Genomic DNA, 22,642 nt, shown 5'->3' with positions numbered 1-22,642 from the left:
GGTTACGGTAACATCACTTTCCTCTTACGAAATTCTCTGCATGTGTCATTAAGTCTTTGTAATCCTCAGTTGTCATCCTAGAAGGCATAGTGACTTTCTACCAAAGAAGACTTATTCCACCATATTCTTGTTTAAATGTAGGGATCTCTTAACCAAATGGATTTTTTTTTTCTTCTAGATTTAAAGAAAAATGTGATCTTAGTACATGGCTTTTTAAAAAAAAAATGTTTCGTTTTGGAATAATTTTAGATTTATGGTGAATCTATAAAGATAGTTCAGAGGTCCTGATATCTTTCCCCAGCTCCTCCTAATGTTAGCATTTTTACATAACATTGGTGCAGTATTCTTAACTAAACTATAGAATTTATTTGGATTTCCTGAGTTTTTTTTTTTTTAAACAAAATATTTTTTTCCTGTTCCGGGATCCAAAATTGTTAAACACGTTTATTTTAAGAAACATGTATGGCTAAAAAGACCAAAAAAGGTATGGATAATCCCCCTACCCAGAGACAATTATTGGGATTTTTTTAGGATATATCCATCCATATTTTTTTCTGTAGATCAGTCCATTCCCCCCAAACTTTTTGGATTCTCCTAAAAAACAAAATGTGTGTGTTTAAAAAACATTTTATTTTATGGTTCTGCTTGTGGCATATGGAAGTTCCTGGGCAGCTGTGACCTACTACCATCCTGCGGCTATGCCGGATTCTTAACCCACTGTGCTGGGCTGGGGATCTAACTCTTGTCGCAGCAGAGACAATGCTGGATCCTTAGCATGCTGTGCTCCAGTGGGAACTCCACAAAATATGTTTTATTTACCATTTTGTAATTAGCTTTTTTACATTTAATATAGCATTTACTTTTTGGTGTACATCTTCCCATGTGTGTTATTTTTAATGTAGTTTAATCTAGACCCCATCCTTAGTTATTTTGTTGTTTCCATTTCTTCATGATTTAAGGCCAAACTGCATATTTTCCCAATCTTCCCCCTCAACAAACCTGAAAAATAGGACACTTTTATCAGTAACAATGGCTCATTAAGCCAGTGATTCTAAATATGTGTGTATTGGGTTGAATCATTTGAGATTGCTATTTTTTGTATGTAACAGCTTTTTGACTATCAGCGATTTGATGTGGTTCAACCTAAGAGTTTGTAAAAGCTTTCTTGGTTATTCTAATCCCTTTTCTCCCTTCTTACTTCACTGAGAATCCCTGGTCTCTTTACTAAGAATCACTGCATTTAGAATGGTGCGCTGGGAGTTCCCCTCATGGTGCAGTGGAAATGAATCCGACTAGGAACCATGAGGTTGCAGGGTCAATCCCCGGCCTTGCTCAGTGGGCTAAGGATCCGGCGTTGCCCTGAGCTGTGGTGTAGGTTACAGACGCGGCTCAGATCTGGCGTTGCTGTGGCTGTGATGTAGGCCAGCAGCTGCAGCTCCGATTCTACCCCTAGCCCGGGAACCTTCATCTGCCGCAGATTCGGCCCAAAAAAGCAAAAAAAAAAAAAAAAAAAAAAAAATGGTGAGCTGACTCTGAAACATTTCACCAGGCAAAAATGTTGACAAACCACCTTCCAGGTGTCTCTGGTAAACACAACATCCTTAAGACCTATGCCTGAGTTGATGACATATACAGAGAACTTGAACCCTGGTAAATTGCATCTGTCCATCAGTATGTTGAAAATAGACTTCTGAGTATTCAGCCTAAGCCCTGGGAGATACTGGCTGATTGATGGCTCTGTGGCCTGGTTCCTATCTGTATTGGCTAGCTAAGGGCACTGGTGCCACCCAGTGGTACTCTGTAGATGAGCAGCTGATGTTGCTCTACCACTACTTTCGCTTTTTTTCTTTCATATTCTTCCCCTTCATGGTCTCACCTTCCTTTTCATCTCTCCACCTGGGCCGGTTGCACTAACGAGTTTCATTTAGACCAGTTGATAATAATCAGAGAAATACACTAGCCATATCATTTTACTGGGATATCCTTATTTAAGTAAAGACTTTGGAATATGAGACATGAAATAAAAAGCGTAAACATACTGAACAGACTGTTGCTCTGCCTGTGAAATCATGATTCTTACCCCAAATGGGTGTAAAGTTTTGTACTCTGCCAGAATATGGTACATCTCACATTAAATTTCAAGCTTCTCAATATATGAGGAAGCACTCCTATGTATCTCAGACACAAAGAGGCCTACATTTCTGCCTAGAGTGAAAGATTAAACTTGGAAATCATTCTTTGGTTTCCTTTCTCTTTAGTATGACTTGTTGTTTCACTCAAGGACTATTTAGTAAGTACCTACTGTGTCCCTGTACGATGCTAGGTTCTGAGGATTATAGCAGCGATCCAAACAGACATGACCTCCGTTGTTAAGGAGCTTATAGCCCAGCGAGGGGACAGAAACTGGAACAAGTTTAGGTGCTATGCTGAATGGGCGCTTGGAGAGCAAATAGTAGAGTCCCCTGACATAACGTGCGTGCGGGTGGTCAAGGAAGGCTTTTTAGAAGTGTCATTTAAACTAAGCCCTAAAGGAAGCCAGGAAAAGGAAGAAGAGAATGTTCTTGGCAGAGAGAAGAGCATGTGCTAGACACAGAGGTGAGAGATTAAGCTTGGGGCTTTTGAGAACTTAGAAGAAGTTTATGATGGCTAGAGCTGTGAGATCAACTCATTCAAGCTAGTATTCCCCCCATTTTAGAGTTGTGGCGAATGAGGCACAGAGGGGGCATAACTTGCCCGAGGTCACCCAAGTTGCGTAGGTGGCACCTCCTGGAATTGGACCCAGGCCATCTGGCTCCAGCATATTGGCTCACGAGTGCCCTCTCAGTAGGGCAGTGTGTTATACTGCAGGGTCATTGTCAATCCTGTACCTTTCATAAAGTGCGTAGCACCATATGCTGTTAATCTCTGGTCTTTTTTTTTTTTTCCCCTGATGGGCCAAGTTAAATAACATCTTTCTTAATAAACTGAACGTTAGGCTATACTAGGCACAGACTCTTCTAAGAACTGGTGCTTTATAAATATGTGAAGAATTTCTTAAGCTTACAATAAATATCTTGGTTTGCCTGGAAGGTCTCCGGTTTGCTTTAGTCTTTCGTCATCTGCTGGGAGTCAGATACCTCGTTTGATATGCAGCTCTGTGGTTGCTAACCTGTACTTTCCAGAAAATCTTAGATAGGAAGTTATAATTGGTTGCATTTAAAAAAAAGACTATAAGATATTTGTTACCTGCAAGGCTAGAATTTTTGATTGCACGCTAAAGTTGCTTTGGCAATATCCTTTTCTCTGACTTAAACTAGGTTGAATGACTTAAAAGGTAAACACAACTTCTTAAATAGGACTATAGGCTTTAAAAGTCATATAAATTGAAAGCCTATATGTGGAGATATGTTCTTAATAGTGGACCTAATTTGTCATTTGTGTATTTAAAATACAAGTGTGTGCTCTGTGAGATGAAGAATTGCTTTCAGTTTGATGTTATCAATTAAGGTTTAACTCTAGATTCGATTTGATTTAATTTGATTTGGTTTTTTTATAGGGCCACACCTGGCATATGGAGGTTCCCAGGCTAGGGGTTGAATCAGAGCCACAGCTGCTGGCCTACCCCACAGTCACAGCAATGCCAGATCCGAGCCTCGTCTGCGACCTACACCGCAGGTCATGGCAGCACCGGACCCTTAACCCCTTGATTGAGGCTGGGGATTGAACCCGCAACCTCATGCTTCCTAGTCAGATTCGTTTCCACTGCACCACAACAGGAACTCCTAACTCTAGATTTTAGAAGTTGGATTATCAATATTCAGTTGTACAGAAACTATTTAAAATTGTTGTAATTTGATATTGTGGAAACACTTGGAGTAGTCATATATGTGTGTGTTTAATGACACAAAGCTGGCTCGTTCATTTACTTGCCCATTTGTATCTGATTGTGGGTTCGATCAGGAGTTAGTACTTGCAAGTGTCTTTCCAGTAGTGAAGGTTGGCTTCAGCTGATGCAGCCATGCGTTCTTGTCTTGTTCTCAGCGGGCCCAGAGTCAGGGTCATTATTAGGGTCATCACGAGGGATGATTTTGCTCCCCAAACCTGGGCACCTTGATAAAAATTACTCCGCGACAACATGTGTAAACCAGGGGACAATACCTTGGCAAGCTGGGAAAGGCGAACACGCCGGTCTTAACCGATTCACACAGGGATCAAATTTGTGAGCTTAGCTTCAGAGGCACTGGCTCAACCCACTTGAGTTACCAGCAGCCACAGATAGCTTCCCTTTTACTTTGGAGTGAAAACATTAATTTTCAAGTGTACGTATCATTGTGTATCGCAGCGGAGTTGTATGCCCAGCAGCTGGGATCCTTTTATAGTTTTGCGTATTGTGCACCCGGTGCCGCTAGGCCCTGTCGAGGTTATTGCAGGACACAGTCAGAGCTGTGTGGGCCTTACAGGAAGTGAGATTACTTAATGATACTTTACTGTTGCCCGAAACATTTTGAAATGAAAACTTTGAGGGAAAGAAATGATTCAGCCGTTTCTGCCTCCTACTGCTGTCTGAACTCAGCTAGTACCCATTCGTAACATGATATCAGTTGATTGGAACGGCTGAAGCAAGACAGCCTTGGGTAAGATGATATCCTCTCAAAGTCCCGTAGCTGGTCCCAGAGATTGGGCTGTAAACAACCCATGTAGGTACAGATGGAGAACTAACTTCTGAAATCTCCAGGCTTCCTCAGCCCTTGTGGAACAAAGAAGTGATAACCCACTGGGTGCCTTTTTCCTGTGACACCTTTCCTGGGGCTGGGCCCCAGTTCCCGTTAGGGGGCTGATTCTGGTTAGCTGACAAACCTTGTCCTTCCAGGGCAGAGGACTGCGAGCATGGCTCTTCTCAGACCTTTTAAGCCTATGCCACCATCAACCAGCATCTGAGTTCCTGTTGGTTTTAATAAGTGAGTAAAACTCTTGGCTTTAAGGAAATTATATATAGTTCTACCTGGGTGGAACCCCTCATGATTATCTGGCTTTTTGATAGTCTCTATTCGCAATCTCATCGTAGTTTTTTTTTTTTTTTAATCACATTTTGACACAGGGGACATGGGGATGCTTAGCTTTAGGAAACATTTAGCCTGGTAGGTAGAGCAAGAAGAAACTTCATTTTATTTCGCTTCATAGATTATATTACATGAGCAAAAGAAGTTTATTTTATTTCTGAGTCTAGATTTAAAAACCAAAGTCTCTAATCTTCTTTCTGTAGCGCAGTCCAAGTCAACTTTTGGCTCCTTTTGTGGTATCGTTTCACCACGCCTTATGGGCCATATTTATTGTCACTTATCAACACACACGTACTCACACAGCCACCCACTAGAGTTAATTGAAAGACTGGTGCTATATCTTCTACTTATCTATTAAATGATGAAAGTACTATGTCCACTGCAGAAGTTTTAGGAACTAGAGGAAAAAATAGAGGGACAAAACTCAGAGTCACCTAATTCTACAACCCAGCGATTAATATTCCAGCTTGTAGCCGCGTCTATTTGGTTAAGTTTCATCTTAAGCCAATTTCGCTTTGTGTATCTTGAGCGTTTTCTCACATCCTTAAATATCTTTGACAACATTGTGTTATGTCAGTCTTAAGGATACATCATTATTTTACCAATCTCCTTTTGGACATTTGAAGTTATTTGTAGTTTTTCTGTTATCTGTATCACAACAGTGACTGTTGTCTACATTTTGTGTGTGTGTGTGTGCCTCAGACTATTTTTTTTTTTTGTCTTTTTGTCTTTTTAGGGCAGCTTCCTGTGGCATATGGAGGTTCCCAGGCTAGGGGTCGAATCGGAGCTGCAGCTGCCGGCCTATGCCAGAGTCACAGCAACACAGGATCCGAGCTGCGTCTGCAACCTACACCACAGCTCACGGCAATGCCGGATCCTCAACCCACTGAGCGAGGCCAAGGATCGAACCCACAACCTCACGGTTCCTAGTCGGGTTCGTTAACCACTGCGCCACGACAGGAACTCCTGGACTATTTCCTTAAGGTATTCTTAGAAGTAGAGAGTGAAATTACTGGGTCATGAGGTTTGTATGACATAAGGCCTCTTGCTGCCTATTGCTAAATTGCTTTCTTTAAAGTTTGTACCAATGTACCCTTCTGTCAACAGGATATAAAGTACCTTTTAATATACATTTGGCAACACTGAATAATTTCTTTATTCTTAATTGGCACTACTTTCGATGGGACCCCAGTGCATCGCTATCTGTTTTAGCAAATAAAAATTATTCCTGGCAGAAATGAAAGTGAGGATGTAATATTATAAACAGTGGCCCCAGATACCTTGAGAACCAGCAAAACAGGCCATGTTTTCGCTCTAAGAGTGTGTTTCTAAAAATGTATTTTTCCTTTCTCAAGCAGTTTATCGATCTCATCTTTATGCAGAGAAAAGTGCTAATGTTTTTCTCCTAAAATTATCGCTTCATTAAGTACTTATTGTTCATTACGTTAGTGCTTTCTCTTCGTGTATGTATTGCCTCATATCTTTAAAAACACGATGTAACTTCTGGCAAAAATTGCCCAAGTTTTTGGAAAGTTTTGATTGTTACACAGCGGTAGTTTCTGGTCAAGATCTCTTAAAGTAACAAATACTTCTTTCAAATATAGTTCAGATCTTTAGTATTTTAATAAAAGCCTTATAAATTTGGAATCATTCATGTATTAACCCACTGCTTGAGTAAACTTGGGAGGAAGACATTTCGCAAATCCAGTGTTTGATATTATGCAATCTATTTGTCCAAGATTAAAAAAAAAATCAGTCTTGTAAGATTGTTGGTCCTGAGTCAAGAATTACCAGAGTGACAGAAATTTTCATCTATTAAAAGTTTTTTCCTCCAGTGTTTGTTTACTAATAGTCAAGCTATGTGTTAGGTGGATCTTACAAATAGGATTTTTGATGTTTGTGACTTTTAAAAAATTCTTATTTAGGAGTTCCCGTCATGGCTCAGTGGTTAACCAATCTGACTAGGAACCATGAGGTGGCTGGGTTCGATCCCTGGTCTCGCTCAGTGTGTTAAGGATCCGGTGTTGCCGTGAGCTGTGGTGTAGGTCGCAGACGCGGCTCGGATCCTGCATTGTTGTGGATGTGGCGTAGGCCAGCGGCTACAGCTCTGATTAGACCCCTAGTCTGGGAACCTCCATGTGCCATGGGTGTAGCCCAGGAGAAGACAAAAAAACCCAAAATTCTTTTTTTTTTTTTTTTTGCCTTTTTCTAGGGCCGCTTCCGAGGCACATGGAGGTTCCCAGGCTAGGGGTCCAATCGGAGCTGTAGCCGCCAGCCTACGCCAGAGCAATGTCAGGTCCGAGCCGCGTCTGCAACCTACACCACAGCTCAGGGCAACGCCGGATCCTTAACCCACTGAGCAAGGCCAGGGATCGAACCCGCAACCTCATGGTTCCTAGTTGGATTTGTTAACCACTGCGCCACGACGGGAACTCCCCAAAATTCTTTTTTTGTTTGTTTGTTTGTTTGTTTGTTTGTTTTTTGTCTTTTTGCCATTTTCTTGGGCCGCTCTCGCAGCATATGGAGGTTCCCAGGCTAGGGGTTGAATTGGAGCTGTAGCCACCAGCCTACGCCAGAGCCACAGCAACTCTGGATCCGAGCCGCGTCTGCAACCTACACCACAGCTCACGGCAACGCCGGATCGTTAACCCACTGAGCAAGGCCAGGGATCGAACCCGCAACCTCATGGTTCCTAGTCGGGTTCGTTAACCACTGTGCCACGATGGAAGCTCCCCAAAATTCTTATTTATATGCAGTTGACCTATTGAGAGCTTTTAGAAAAAAATGTGCTTTTCCCTCTTGATACTGTTGTTAATTTCATCTTAGGTAACCAAAAGGATAGGAGTAGTCCACTTTTTTGTTGTTTTCTAGTATTCTTGCATTCATCTTAAGAGTGAAACTAATGAATACTGATTAAAAAGAGATTCTTTTTTTTTTTTTTTTTGGTCTTTTGTCTCTTTTTAGGGCCACACCTGGGGCATATGGAGGTTCCCAGGCTAGGGGTCTAATCAGAGCTGTTGCTGCTGGCCCACACCACAGCCATAGCAACGCCAGATCCAAGCTGCATCTGCGACCTACACCACAGCTCACAGCAATGCTGGATCCTTAACCCACTGAGAAAGGCCAGGGATCGAACCCGCTGCCTCATGGTTCTTAGGTGGATTCATTTCTGCTGTGCCAAGACTCCTAGAAAGAGATTCTTTTTTTTTTTTTTTTTTTTTTTTTGTCTTTTTGCCATTTTCTTGGGTCACTCTCGCGGCATATGGAGGTTCCCAGGCCAGGGCTTGAATCAGAGCTGTAGCCACTGGTCTACACCAGAGCCACAGCGACGCGGGATCCGAGCCGCATCTGCAACCTACACTACATGGCAACGCCGGATCCTTAACCCACTGAGCGAGGGCAGGGATTGAACCTGCAACCTCATGGTTCCTAGTCGGATTCATTAACCACTGAGTCACGATGGGAACTCCGAGATTCTTAATTTTTGTGTATAGAGAAGCACATAAGATGCTTTCCTAATGTTCTAGAAAATAGATGCTATTTTAGCTCCTGTGGTCATTTGGAGGGGAGAGGGAGTAGAGTTTCTTTTTAGAGACTAGTTCATCACTCTCATTTTAAAGCCTGTTTCAGCTCTGAAAGTCTATAGCTTTGTAAGTAAGGAGTGGAATTTATATGCGTGTAGTTTATCTTCCTATCCCTGGTGAAGTCTCTGGTATTTGTAGGTTAGGTACTTGTTATTTTTACACACACACACAATTTGTATATGTGTGATATATAAATTGTGTGTATGTACATGTGAGTGTGTAATACATATATATATGTACACACACATGCATTTTATAACTATAAAAGTGGTAAAACTACGTGTGTGTGTATTTATATACATAATTTACCATATTGGTTATAGGAGGGAGAAATTATGTAACAGAATGGAGGATAACAGAATGGAAAAATCTTAGAGTTGAAGTATTTCCTTTAGCATTCAAACTAGACTCTGTCTCTGAGCTTGGGTAATGACAATGGGTGTAGGATAACAAACATTGCTTCAAAATTGAGAAAGTGAAACAAAGAACTTATCCCAGAATACCAAAGATTTAACTATTCAAAGAAATGCTCATTGTCGTCATGGATGTACAATGTATATGTTCTTCCTGCACTGGAACAAATTTTTGAGTTAGGAGTAAAGTGAAGGATTTTGTGTTTAGCTAAAATCGATGATCATCATTCTAAAATATAATGGTAGTTTTCCTTATAAGTACTTTCACTAAATATCTGCTGAAGATGATAAAGTAAAAAAAAAAACACCTAGTTTAAAAATAGTTACAAATGAAGTGAAAGTTGATATTAATTGTGAAGAAAAATTCACTTAGCGCCCCTTAATGTAAACATCCTACCTGGTGTATATAATATGTTGGTACAATACTATTAACTAAACTACACACTTTATTCAAATTTCATATGTTTCTACTAACATTTTTTTTTCCAGTCCAAGGTCTAATCCAGGAGCTCACGTTATATTTATTTATTTATTTATTACTTTTTAGGGCCACGCCTACACCATAGGGAAGTTCCCAGGCTAGGGGTCCAATTGGAGCTACAGTTGCCAGCGTATACCACAGCCACAGCAATGCAGGATCCAAGCCAGGTCTGTGACCTACACCACAGCTCATGATAAAGCTGGATCCATAACCCACTAAGCGAGGCCAGGGATCGAACCCTGCATCCTCATGGGTACCAGTCAGATATATTTCCACTGCGCCGCAATGGGAACTCCTCACGTTGTATTTAATTGTCATGTCTCCTTCGTCTTCTCCAGCCCACAACAGTTCCTCAGTCTTTTATGACCTTGACAACTTTGAAGGATTACCAGTTAATTTGTATTATGTTCCTAATTTGGGCTTATCTAATGTTTTCTCATGGTTAGGTTGAATTTATGCTATTTGAGCAAGAAGACCACAGAGGCTGTGCTGTGTCTTTGTCAAGTGCATTGTGTCAGGGGGCACATGATGTTGATGAGCCCTGTCACTCACTATGGTAACCTAGAACGCCTGGCTAAACTGTGTTTGTCCATAATAAAGTTATATTTTTTTCTCTGTAATTAATAAATACTAATACTCATACTATATTGTATTAATACACAGAGGCAATACTTTGAGGCTATACACATGCACACATATATATATTCAATTTCACCTTTAAACTTTCACCTACCAGTATTAGCATCCATTGATAGATTTTACCTGCAGCAATTGTTACTGTGGTGTTCTAATGGAGATTTTCTATTTCCTTTATTCCTTCCGCATTTGTTAATTAGAAATCTTCTGTAGGGAAGATTTCTCCCTTCTCTCTCCTTTATTTGTTTATTTGCTCAATCATTCATTTGTATCAATATGGGCTTAAGGATATTTATTTTATTCTTTGGAATATAATCTAATACTATTATGTGTTTTGCTAAAATTGTTCCTGCTTTGATCATTGGGAGCACTTTTGAGCTGGCCCCTATGTCCTTTCAATGTGTCTCTATCTTCTTGTTTTTCAAAGTACTTCCTTAGCTTTTGGCCCCAGAAGATACCAGAGCCAACTTGCAATTTTTTTCTGCCCTGGCTCTAGAACAACTGCTTCTCCAAAGTCTCCTGGTTCCTTTTACTGGAGAAAGGTTATTGGAAACCCAAGATCTGGATGCTGAGTATGATCATTACAGTTGTGGTGTCTCTGTTTTCAGACCTGAAAAACAGTTTTAATAACCTAAAATCTAAAATGGTCATACCCCTCTGGCCTACCAGTTTTGCAAGAAATATATCCGGCAGAAGGACTGGTATAAATATATAGTTAAGGATGTTCGTTGCTGTATTTCTAATGATGAGAAATTAGAAAATCCAAAATATCCATCAAAAGGGAAGGTTGGTGAGACCTAATTTTGATATGGTCATACAATGGAATACCACAGAACTGAGGTATTAAAAAGCATTATGTTAGATCTGTGTGTTCTGGCACAGAAAGACTTACAAGACTCATTTTTTTTACAAAGAAAAAAATAAGTTGTAAACCTGTATGTACAGTATGATTCAATTTTTTTAAAATTGTGTGTGTGTGTATTAGAACATGCTTAGAAAAAAAGTCCTCAAGGGTATCCACACCACCATTAAAAGCTGTGTTTCTAGAGGATTGACTAAACAGGATGACTTTCTCTTTGTATTTGATAATTTGTAATGTTCGCTTTTTCAAGCAGCTTTATTGCAATATCACAAATAGTTTATAAAATACTTTCTGGTTTGGGTTACCTAACTTTTCCATGAAGCAGCATTTTAATCCATGACTAGTCTGTGACTAGTCTAGAGTCTGGAATTATCTCCATACTCTTTACACTGTCCATGATAGATTTTGGGTAGTTTTACATAGGTTATACTGTTTCTTTAATGTTTAATGTTTATTTACGAAGCAAGTGACCCACAATCTTAGGAACATTTAAAGCTCCTGGACCACTTATAATCAAGTATATTCTTAAGGGGGAAAGAAAGTACTCTACTATAGCTTAGATTCTGATCAGTACTCTCCAGTAATTTGACTAGCTTACGACATTCATATAGGCCTGTTTTTGCCCCCCCCACCCCTGCACATGTGGCACGTGGAAGTTCCCAGGGTAGGGATTGAATCAGAACCACAGCTGCAACCTACGCCTAAGGTGTGGCAATGCCAGATCCTTAATCCATTGCAGTAGCAGGAACTTGCAGGTCTGTTTTAAATGAGTCATTTTCTTATTCCTTTAGGATTTTTAAAATTTAAATTTTTTTTTTTTTTTTTTTTTTTTTTGCTTTTTAGGGCAATACTCACGGCATATGGAGGTTCCCAGGCTAGGGATCGAATCAGAGATATAGTTGCCGGCCTACACCACAGCCACAGCAACACAGGATCCGAGCTGCATCTGTGACCTACACCACAGCTCACGGCAACGTCGGATCCCCAACCCACTGAGCGACGCCAGGGGTCGAACCCGCAACCTCATGGTTCCTAGTTGGATTCATTTCCACCATGCCACGACAGAAACTCCTAAAAATTAATTTTTAAGTAAATGGCTTATTTATGGAAACTTTGGAAGATACTAAATCAAAGAATACAAAAACATATAAAATACTAAAGCATGTAAAATTCACTCATAATTGTACCACACAACAATAACGAGCATTATTTGGTGCATATCTTGCTAATTTTTCTATGAATATGTACCCACTCAAATATATGTGTATACAATAGAGGCATACATTACTATTTTATACCCGTGTTATTTTTTGATTTCAACATTTCCAATCTTTGAACTATCATCTGTCTAGCATGGCAGTTTTTCTCCACTAGTTCTTGTCAGTGTATGTGTATATCTAGAGACCTATAAAAGACTATTACTTAGGGGACTGTTTCGTAAGGAACTTTCCAAAATTTGCTTTTAGATTTGGATGTAATGTGCTTAGGACTCTGTTACTATTTCCCTCTCTTAATATAAAAGATGGCACAAATGAATTATCTGTAGAACAGAATCAGACTCACAGACATGGAGAACAGACTTGTGATTGCCGAGGGGGAGGGAGTGGGATGGACTGGTAGCATGGGGTTGGTAGATGCAAACTATTACATTTAGAATGGATAAGCCATGAGGTCCTGCTGTACAGCATAGGGACCTATATCCAGTCTCTTGGGATAGACCGTGATGGAAGATAATATGAGAAAAAGAATGGTATTTATGTATGACTGGGGCACTTTATTGTACAGCGGAAATCGACACAATACTATAAATCAACTATACTTGAATCAAAAAATTAAAAATCTATTTTTCTGTCTAAAACATATTTCCCACTCTTTTCCGAAACATTCTTTTAAACTTATTAAGATTGGTCTTTGAGACATTAAGTATAGGAGGAGGATTCGTCATGCCTGAAACATTTCCAAACGTTGCTGTCACATTTTTAGTATTGATTTGACCTCTAGAAAAATGTTTCTAAAATATTGGTTAGCAGACGAATTCATTTGCAGAGAGGGCAGAAACGAAACACATTGATGGTTTGTTTTGAAGTCTGTCTCAAAACATGAGGTTGAACAACACTGCCTTGTATTTGTATTGCTTCTCCTTTAATCACTCTCTTGTTAGCTGCTCAGATACTGTTTTGCTCCCTGGTTTTTGGTGAGTAAGGCTTTCTCAGTGCTGCCTCATTCCCTAATTGAAAGATGATAAGCTGAAGATGCTGTATTATCCCCTTTTTTTTTTCAGGCCTTCAGGTGATTATTAAGTGGAAACAAACCATGTTATGTGCTTCAGTCTGTTTAAAAATTTGCTATGCTAAGGATTTCCAGCTTCCTTATGTTGCAAAAGCTTGCATATCCATGAAAGTGAAAAATATGATTAGAATTTGCATTATAATTTTAGCCAGATCATCCCTATTCCTGATCATCTGTACATAGAACCTGCATGGTGATAATCTGCTTAGTTTTTTTATATCACATTATTTCTTCAATTTATTTTCATAGAATGACTTTAAGAGGAGGATGCTATTTTATCGAGAGGGGGCCTGGAAAAGAGGCGCGTGCAGGGTCAGTTTTTGCTGTTGCATAGCGAAACTTAATTAGGCTAGGTTAGGAAATGTGATTTGGTTATGTTTTATCTACTGGGCAGCTGTTGCTTGCTTGCTTTTTTATGATGAAAGAAATGGCCTTTAAGGTTATAGGCACTGAGAAAAATTATGTCTGTCTTTTGTATTAAAGAATAACCGAGAGTTGCTTTGTCCTGCCCAATTGATTGAGGGCTCTGAGACTGCAGATGAGCCAAACATTGGTGCTGGGGCTCTCATCTAGTCGAGAGAGCCCTCACACGCTTCGAATTATCCGCTACAACATCTCCCTTCTTAGGACCAATGACCAAGCCTCAAGTCTCCTTTGCAAACATTCACTGGTGAAATTATTTGTCAAATTATGCAAACCACGGGATAGTTTTGTATCCCCTCCCCACCACCTATAGATAGTTACATGATGTCATAGAAGGTTGGTTTTTGTTTGTTAGTTTTCTGAATTAATCTGTGGGGGAAATACATACATTTGCTTAAGAAATAGGAAGTGTTTCTTCCCCAGCAATCTCTTTTTGAGCTCTCAGGACTTTTCTTTTAATATGTACATGCAGGGAGTTCCCGTTGTGGCTCAGTGGTAATGAACCCGACTAGTATCCATGAGGATGCAGGTTTGATTCCTGGCCTCGTTCAGTGAGTTAAGGACCCAGTGTTGCCATGAGCTGTGGTGTAGGTCACAGACGCTGCTCACATCCTGAGTTGCTGTGACTGTGGCGTAGGCTGGAAGCTGCAGCTCCAATTTGACCCCTAGCCTGGGAACTTCCCTATGTTGTGGGTGCGGCCCTAAAAAAAAAAAAATGCACATGCAAAGTTTTCTCCTCTTGGTGTTAATATCAAATGCTAGCCTTCAGAGGAAAAAGGAGAAAATGTTAAATAGCTGCACCTTCTGTTTATAAATAATCTTTTTTTTGTTTATAAATAATCTTAACCACTTGTATTCACATAGGTACTGATACTGTAGCCAACATCCCCCCCCCCCAAAGTAGATTATGGATATTAACTTCATGAAACAAGAGGCATACTGAGTTCATGATAGGTCTGGGTATAAACCATTCTTTCCTTCATCCTTTTAGTGGTAGCAAAGGAGAAAATTAACTGAGTTAATACTGGCTAGTATGTGTGGTGATATGGATGTTTGTTTTATAACTTCCATTGGGGTGTCTAGATTTAAAAATTTTTTGAATGTTATTCTCATAATCAATATGCAAATAGTACTGAGTACTACTGGATGGATATAAAATTGAAGCATAATATCATGCCCAGGGATGTTGAAATGTAAGTAAACAGTATCGAATTACTGAAGGATCTTATTTTAGTGTTTTGAGTATTCAGATGGTAGTTTTTTTCCTGCATCGACCAAAATAGGTACTGAACCTTCCATAGTGTATAGATCTTAAAGAACATCACAAGACTGATGAAAAATACCTCTCATTTCTCCTTAAACCAGTGCTGTATTCAAATTTGGAAAGAGCTTTGCATTGTTTAAAGGAAATTGTTCGTTTTTTGGTTTTCATGCGAAAATGGCTGGGTTCCTGCAGGCACGGAGGGCAGGGATGACTAGTCGGTCTCGTTGGCTCGTCTCCTGTAGTCAGACTTTGTCTCTGAACTTGGCTCCTCTCCTGACTGTGGGAGACTTAAGAAGGACAAATGAAACCATTAAGATCACGACTCCTGCTACTTGTCATTTTTAAAAGTTTTAATTATATATTTTTATTGAGCTATGATCAATATGTAACGTTGTATAAGCTTAAGGCACACAATGGGTTGATTTGGTATATTTTTGTATTTTACAGATTACCACCTTAGCATTAGCTAACACCTCTATCATGTCACCTAACTATCATGTCTGTCTTGTGCCGAGAACATTTAAGACCTAATCTTTTAGTGATTCTCAAGTGTACAACACAGTGTTGTTGACCGTAATTACTACGCTGTGCATTAGATCCCCAGAACTTATTCATCTTCTGGGTGGAACCTTGAACCCTTTAACAACATCTCCCCAATTCCTCTACCACCCCAACCAGTCTCTGGCAAGCAGCATTCTACTCTCTGTTTCTTTAAGTTCAGCTTTTTTGGATTCCACATATAAGTGATATCACACCCTATTTGTCTTTCTTTATCTGGCTTATCTCACTAACTGTAATGCTCTCAGGGTCCATCTATGCTGTTGCAGAGAGCAGAATTTCCTTTTTTCTCGTGGCCAAGTATGCGCCACTGGATATATACATCACATTGTCTCCATCCAGTCGCTCCTTGGCAGACACTTAGGCTGTTTTCATGTCTTGACTATTGCGAATAGTGCTTCAATAAACATACAAGTGCATTGAAGAGATCTTTAATATCCTGTTTCATTACCTTTGCATGTATAAGCAGAAGTGGGAGCGGGATTGCTGGATCCTATGATAGTTCTATTTTTAATTTTTTTGAGGAACCGCCATGCTATGTTTTATAGTGGCCCTACCAACTTATATTCCCACCAACAGTGTGGGAGGGCTCCCTTTTCTCCACATCCTCACCAACACTTGTTATCTCTTGTCTTTTTGATGACAGCCATTCTAACAGGTGTGAGGTGCTGTCTCATTGTCGTTCTGACTTGCATTTCCCTGATGATTAGTGAGATTGGGCACCTTTTCATGTACCTTTTGGCCATCTGTATGTCTCCTTTGGAAAAGTGTCTACTCAGCCTTCTGCTTATTTATTTATTTATTTATTTTGCTTTTTAGGGCCGTACTTGCAGCATATGGAGGTTCCCAGGCTAGGGGTCGAAACGGAGCTGTAGCCACCGGCCTACGCCACAGCCCCAGCAATGCAGGACCTGAGCCACATCTGCGACCTACGCCACAGCTCATGGCAATGCCGAATCCTTAACCCACTGAGCAAGGCTAGGGGTTGAACCTGCAACCTCATGGTTCCTAGTTGGTTTCGTTTCCACTGCACCACGACGGGTACTCCGAAAGTTTCTTTTTAAAGATCTGTTCTCATGTCACTGTACCCATACATGTTGTCTTTTATTGCAGATTGAAAGCACGAACAATAGACAGGTTCTTCTTAAGAGAAAAAGAAGAAATCTGTAAGTATTTGTCCTTTAAAAATTCTAAATTTGTAATCTTGTCCGCTTTTGGAGAAAATTAAGTGACCAAACTCATAGTCATCTTTCCTCTTTATTTTGGAAAAACCCTGCCAATATTTATGTTTGTGTTAAAAAGGCAATATTTGGGAAATTAAAATAGGAAAACCTTTTGCTCTGTGCAGCTTCTAAAATTTAAACCATCTGTCACTCGTTTATGAAAGGGGAAGTGATAATTCAAATCTCAATACAGTCTTTTCCTTTTGAGTATCATCAAAAATGGAGTCACAGGTTGGAGTTTCAGTTCTGACTATGGAGGCATATAGGCTGTGGGTTTTTGACAAGCTACTTAGCTTCCCTTTGCCTCTATTTCCTCATCTGTAAACATGAGCTTAGTAGGAAGTGTCCAGGGAACAGATGGAGTTTAATCTGTAGTAGTGTCTACTTTCTCCAATAAATTGAAGCTTATTCTAGGTACTATTTCTCAAACTGATTTAAAGATATTTCTGATCTTCCAGAATCTAAGCATTATAGTACTGTCCTTCACTGAGGCACCTACTCTAGACCATAATATAGAATGAAAGGATGTAACAGAGCACCTAAAATTAGAATTTTAGTGTTTGAGCCTTAGCTCTTGAAAATTGCCTAGTCCAGGGGTTCCCAAACATTGACTTTGAGACCCGTACCCTGGCCAGTGAAGAGTTTTTACTGGCCTATGATGAAGTGAGGAAAATAAGGACTGTAGGCCATGGTATTTTTTAAAGCTCAACTTTTTTCCATTTAAAGAATTGCTTCTTATTATAAGATATATACTTCTAATTTTGGGGAATTTGACATGTTCTATATTTTATGAAATGATAGTGGTAGTAAATGATAGGTTTGGGGGATTTTTTTTTTCTTTTTATGGCCACACCTCCAGCATATGGAAGTTTCCGGGCTAGGGGTCAAATCAGAGCTGCAGCTGCCAGCCTAACCACAGGCACAGCAACGCATATTCTGAGCTGCATCTGTAACCTACACCACAGCTCACAGCAATGCTGGATCCTGAACTCACTGAGTGAGGCCAGGGGTTGAACCCATATCCTCATGGATACTAGGGTTCTTAACCTGCAGAACTACAATGGGAACTCCTGTTTTTTGTTTTTAATGTCTATACCTGTCATTGCCCTCACTGTCCTTCATTTTTAAAACTTTTACTGCTCCACGATATCTTACAATCTGAATCCAACTTTCTCATTTTACAGATGAGGAAACAACCAAGAGGTTATTTAATTTATTCCAGATCCTACAGCTCAGCAAGCTGCTGAACCAGGACTAAAACCCTGTATAGAATGCTGCCTCTCTTGTATTTCTTGTCTTCCAAGGATTGCTTTCATTATAATAGGTTATGAAATTGAAACAGTCTAGTAGTTCTTATATGCTAATGAATATTTTTGAATTCCAAGTATAAAGAAATTCAAAAAGACTCAATGTTCTTATATGTCCAAGTGCTAAAGTCTACTGATTAGCCTGCATCAGAAAAATCTTAAACATGACCAAAGGCTTTAATCAACAGACCAGAATTAGCGCTCTTTCTCTGTCTCTCTCTCTCTCTCACACACACACACACACACACACACACACATACACCCTACACAGATAGATAAAAATTTACAGTAATTGGCCCTCAGCCCATCTAGATGTGTGAGAGAAAAAAACCACCAAGGTGGAGGATTAGGAGTTGCCAAAAGCATTAGTGAGAGCATCTGGCCAGTTGTGTATAGGAGTTTACAGATGCTTAGGAGATTCCACTTCAGTTAGCATAGCTCTGCCTTGGCCTTGGCTATCCCAGAAATACACTTCAAACCTAATCCCTTTATCTCCCTTGCTTCACTCACATTTGTGAAGCATGCATGGGCCAGGTAAACAGATGAACGTGGAGAGAGAACAGAATGGAAAGTATTCCCCTTGCCTAACACGGAGACATTAACTAAAGAGTCCTTTTCCGTGGCTTCTTGTATTTGGTCACGTGTGGCTTCCTTCTTTAGTTAAAAGTCCTTCAATTTCTCAAATGTCAGGCACACCCAAAAGGAAATGTTAAGAATAAAAACACAATCTGAATTTTCTGCTGTCCTTGGAATATCTGTGCCTTTCTCTTCTTTACTAACGCAAATAATTTAAGAGTTGACGGAATGGCTGTAAGAGTTCAGTCTTCCACAGAGTTATCAGCCTTTGCGTTCTCTTATTTGTCTCAGTTATAAAGTATATTTAATACTAAAGAGCAGAGTGAGGTTGTTTTGTTTTGTTTTGTTTCCTACCACAATGCAATTTCACATTATGGTGGCCAGGTAGCTGAATGCTAGTGACTGATTTGGCCATTTTGTAAAAAATGGTTTAAGACTACATTGTCCTATAATTTTTAACCGTGTGAAGTACAGGGAAATAACGTTAACAAAGAACTAACCTATTAGGCTGGCCCCACCTCCAGCTAATGCGGAGGATAGGTCACATGGCAAAAAAGCTATGTGTTGCAAAATTCTCCCTGGAACACAAAGACATTCCTGTGGGAAGTATCACTGCTGATTTCAGATTTTTTTTTTTTTTTGTCTTTTGTCTTTTTAGGGCCACACCCGAGGCATATGGAGGTTCCCAGGCAAGGGGTTGAATTGGAGCTACAAAGGCAGGCCTGCGCCACAGCCATAGCAATGCCAGATCCAAGCCGAGTCTGCGACCTACACCACAGCTCACAGCAACACTGGGTCCTCAACCCACGGGGAGAGGCCAGGGATCAAACCCGCATCTTCATGGATACTAGTCGGGTTCATTAACCAATGAACCACGACGGGAACTCTGGATTTTTTTTTTTTTTTTGAACCGGTGCTCATGGTTGGTAGCCTGTAGTTGTATTGTTTTATTATAATAAGAAGATTAGATAAGATAAGATGGTAGGAGATAGATGCATAATAAATAGGTTAGATGACAGGAGATGGGGTCTGTGTATTTCTCATTCAGATGAAACACATATAGCTGTGAGCTAATTTGAAAGTTTAGCTCAGAATCACTTGGTTTTGATTAAGTTCTGTTAAGATCATAGAGAAGGAAACTCCCGGTAAATGGAAGACATTACAGACAAAATTTAAGTCTACACCTTGCGTAATGGGCTGTCTAATTTAGCAGCGGGGTTTTGTATACAGGGTCCTGTAGCAGACCCTCTCTGGCAGCAGCTGCAAGATATTGGAATTGTCATTGTCATTGTCATTGTGCTGTCTGCTCCCTTTCTACAGCACTGAACCCTTTATATTCCTCCCCAAATATATGCTCCTAGGACTTAGTTTTTCTCCCCCTTTTCATGACGTCTGATCAAATTGGATTGTAACATGCTGCTTTGTCAGGTGGTGCCACCTCTAACATGATTTATCTTCAAAAATTCCTTACACGTAGGCTTTGGATTAAATGATACCCAACCCACTCCTGACTTTAGAAAGCTACATGTTTTAAAATGAAGTGTGTTGCGATCACTTAAAACGAAGAAGAGATATGTAATTAAGTGCAACATGTGTGAAGTGTGTAGGCGCAACATTGGCTCCTAGATCTCATTTCAACATATATAGATAGGATCCCAATTATACTATGCTATGACCTAGAAAAAAAGCATTATCTGATGCATACTGGGATGTTCTTGGCTTATGGGAGGGAACCTTTGCTAGAGCCTGAAAGGGCATATTCAGCATGGCAGCTTTTTCTTTGCTGGGGAAAGCCGGGAAGAGACTAGCAGGATGGCGACTTCAGGAGTTAATATCTCTCCAGGTGATGAAGGAAACAGTGCAGTGTGTGTGTGGGGGAAATAGTGCACCTATGTGTTCACCCTTGGTGTTTGTTTCTGTTTGTTCTTAGAGTTCAAATGCATTTATTACAATTACTGTATGCTGGCTTTAAAGTTTGACTGTATTTCATATCGATTAGTTACCAGCTTTGAGTCAGATGAGACTTGCAAGGGGCAGATGGATCTATATTTCACATGATTATTCTGTCCTGTTGATGGAGAGCAAACTACTTTTAATGCTTACTTTTAATGCCTTTTATTTTCTTAAAATATTAACATTTTAAAAGTTTTAATATGAAAATATAAAGTTCCTTATATTGTACTATAGATCCAAAGTTTGATTTCATTAAGCAAATGCAGCCACTTTTTTGAACACGTATGTGAGCTTTCTCCTATATATTTTAAAATCATTTGGAGCTTTTTAATAGTGTGTGAAAGAAAATAGGATTTTTTTCTTTTTTAAAAAAAGCACTCCAGCCCTTTACAGAAGGGCTGTAATATCTACGTAGAAATATGATCTTTTAGGAGTTCCTGTCGTAGCTCAGCAGTAACGAACCCAACTAATAGCCATGAGGATGTGGGTTTGAGCCCTGGCTTTGCTCAGGGGGTTAGGGATCCAGCATTGCCATGAGCTGTGGTGTGAGCTGCAGATGATGTGGCTCGGATCCCAGGTTGCTGTGGCTGTGGTGTAGACTGGCAGCTGTAGCTCTGATTCAACCCCCTAGCCCGGGAATCTCCATATGCTGCAAGTGCAGCCCTAAAAAGCAACAACAACAACAACAACAAAACAAAAAAAAAAAAAAGAAAAAAGAAAAGAAAAGATCTTTTAAAGTGCAGAGGTATGCTTCTCTGTTTAATCTCTTAGAATTTTTATAATTGCTTTTTTAGTGGATACAGCTTATCCTTTTCAGAAGGCAAATTACATCTTTATGTGGTATTTAAATTACCCTTAAGTGGTATGTGATTTGAAAGTGTGATTTCTTCAAGTGACATAGTTAATCACTGATTATCAAATTGATATTTTTTACATTTTAATGAGGTGTTATATCAAGGACAGATGATGTTCATTTGTCCCTACCACGTGTTTCAACTTGGTGGATGCATGGATACTTGCTTGGTTTAGTCCATTTTCTAAATCTTTTTAAGAAAAGGTGTTGGCATTAATTAACTTCAGTTTGTTTTTCTCTTTAATCCTTAAATGGGTGTTGTGTCACATGCTTCTGGGAGAGATGATTTCTTCTTTTAAATTCAGACTTTAATCAGTATGTAGTGTTTGTTTACTTTATGTAGTAACTAATGCTTTTTTGCGTTTAACCTAACTATCTCAGAGTGTTTGAAGTAACTGGACTGAAATACTTAACATTCAACCTGCCTTCAAGACAAAAAAAAAAAATAAAGTAAAACTGCAGCTGATTTTCACTTAAACTTCTAGGACTTACTAGATTCCTAAAGGGCTTTTTTTTTTTTCCTCTATAAAAATACCTTAGGCTGTAGGACAGATCATTGCTCAAAGTGTCAACAGGATTCTTCATACACAAAGTTTGCCACTCTCACCATTTAGATTATATCACTCTGACCAAGGTTACAGACAGTAGGGCTTAAAGCATGGATTTTTAAATCAGCTAGACCTGGGTCAAAATCCCTACGTAGCTGTGTTACCTTGGGCAAAGAATCTCTCTGAACCTGTTGTATCATCGGTTATGTTATCAGGAGTTTTCTGAAGGGTTAAATGCAATAATGTGCCTAAAGGGCTCAGCGCAGTGACTAGCCCAGAGCACATGCTCAGTAGTGGTTATTAACCTGACTCCCATAAGGAATCTGGGCATCAACAGGAATGATTAGCTATTCCCCGACTGAAGCCGATGCCCTGCCCTTTTCCAGCTGAAATACAAGTGCACCACTTGATTTCAAGGAAGCTCAAACTCAGGGTTTATGTCCTGCTAATGGTGTGACAGCAGCATCCCTCTTCATACGTGGCCGGACAGCACACCTCTGTGGAAGGCATCACGAAGAGGCACTTAGTACAAATTCTCTAACCTTCAGGCTTTTCTAACACCAGTCTTTTCCCTCTGTGCAGCAGGCAGTTTTTCCAGTTTTGTATTTTCTATCAAGCCATTGACAGCATGTT

The 22,642-nt window shown here is 39.8% G+C and overlaps 1 protein-coding gene across 9 annotated transcripts in view; it reads left to right on the top strand.

Moving 5' to 3' along the window:
- Nucleotides 1-22,642, top strand: part of ACSL4 (acyl-CoA synthetase long chain family member 4) — a 76,781-nt gene that overhangs the window by 14,725 nt on the left and 39,414 nt on the right. For 3 of the 9 annotated variants that reach the window (XM_013986330.3, XM_005673821.4, XM_005673820.4), the window contains exons 2-3: nucleotides 4,850-4,937; nucleotides 16,663-16,715. The gene's annotated coding sequence lies outside the window, so the exon portion shown is untranslated. 9 annotated transcript variants of the gene reach the window in all.

Source organism: Sus scrofa, chromosome X (genome assembly GCF_054392235.1).
Source record: "Sus scrofa isolate SSC_HxYL_T2T_F1_AM1 chromosome X, Sscrofa_HxYL_maternal_Yorkshire_Landrace_v2.0, whole genome shotgun sequence".
Classification (NCBI taxonomy): domain Eukaryota; kingdom Metazoa; phylum Chordata; class Mammalia; order Artiodactyla; family Suidae; genus Sus; species Sus scrofa.
The sequence above is the reverse complement of the archived record's forward strand: the minus strand, read 5'-3'. Positions and strand labels throughout refer to the sequence as shown.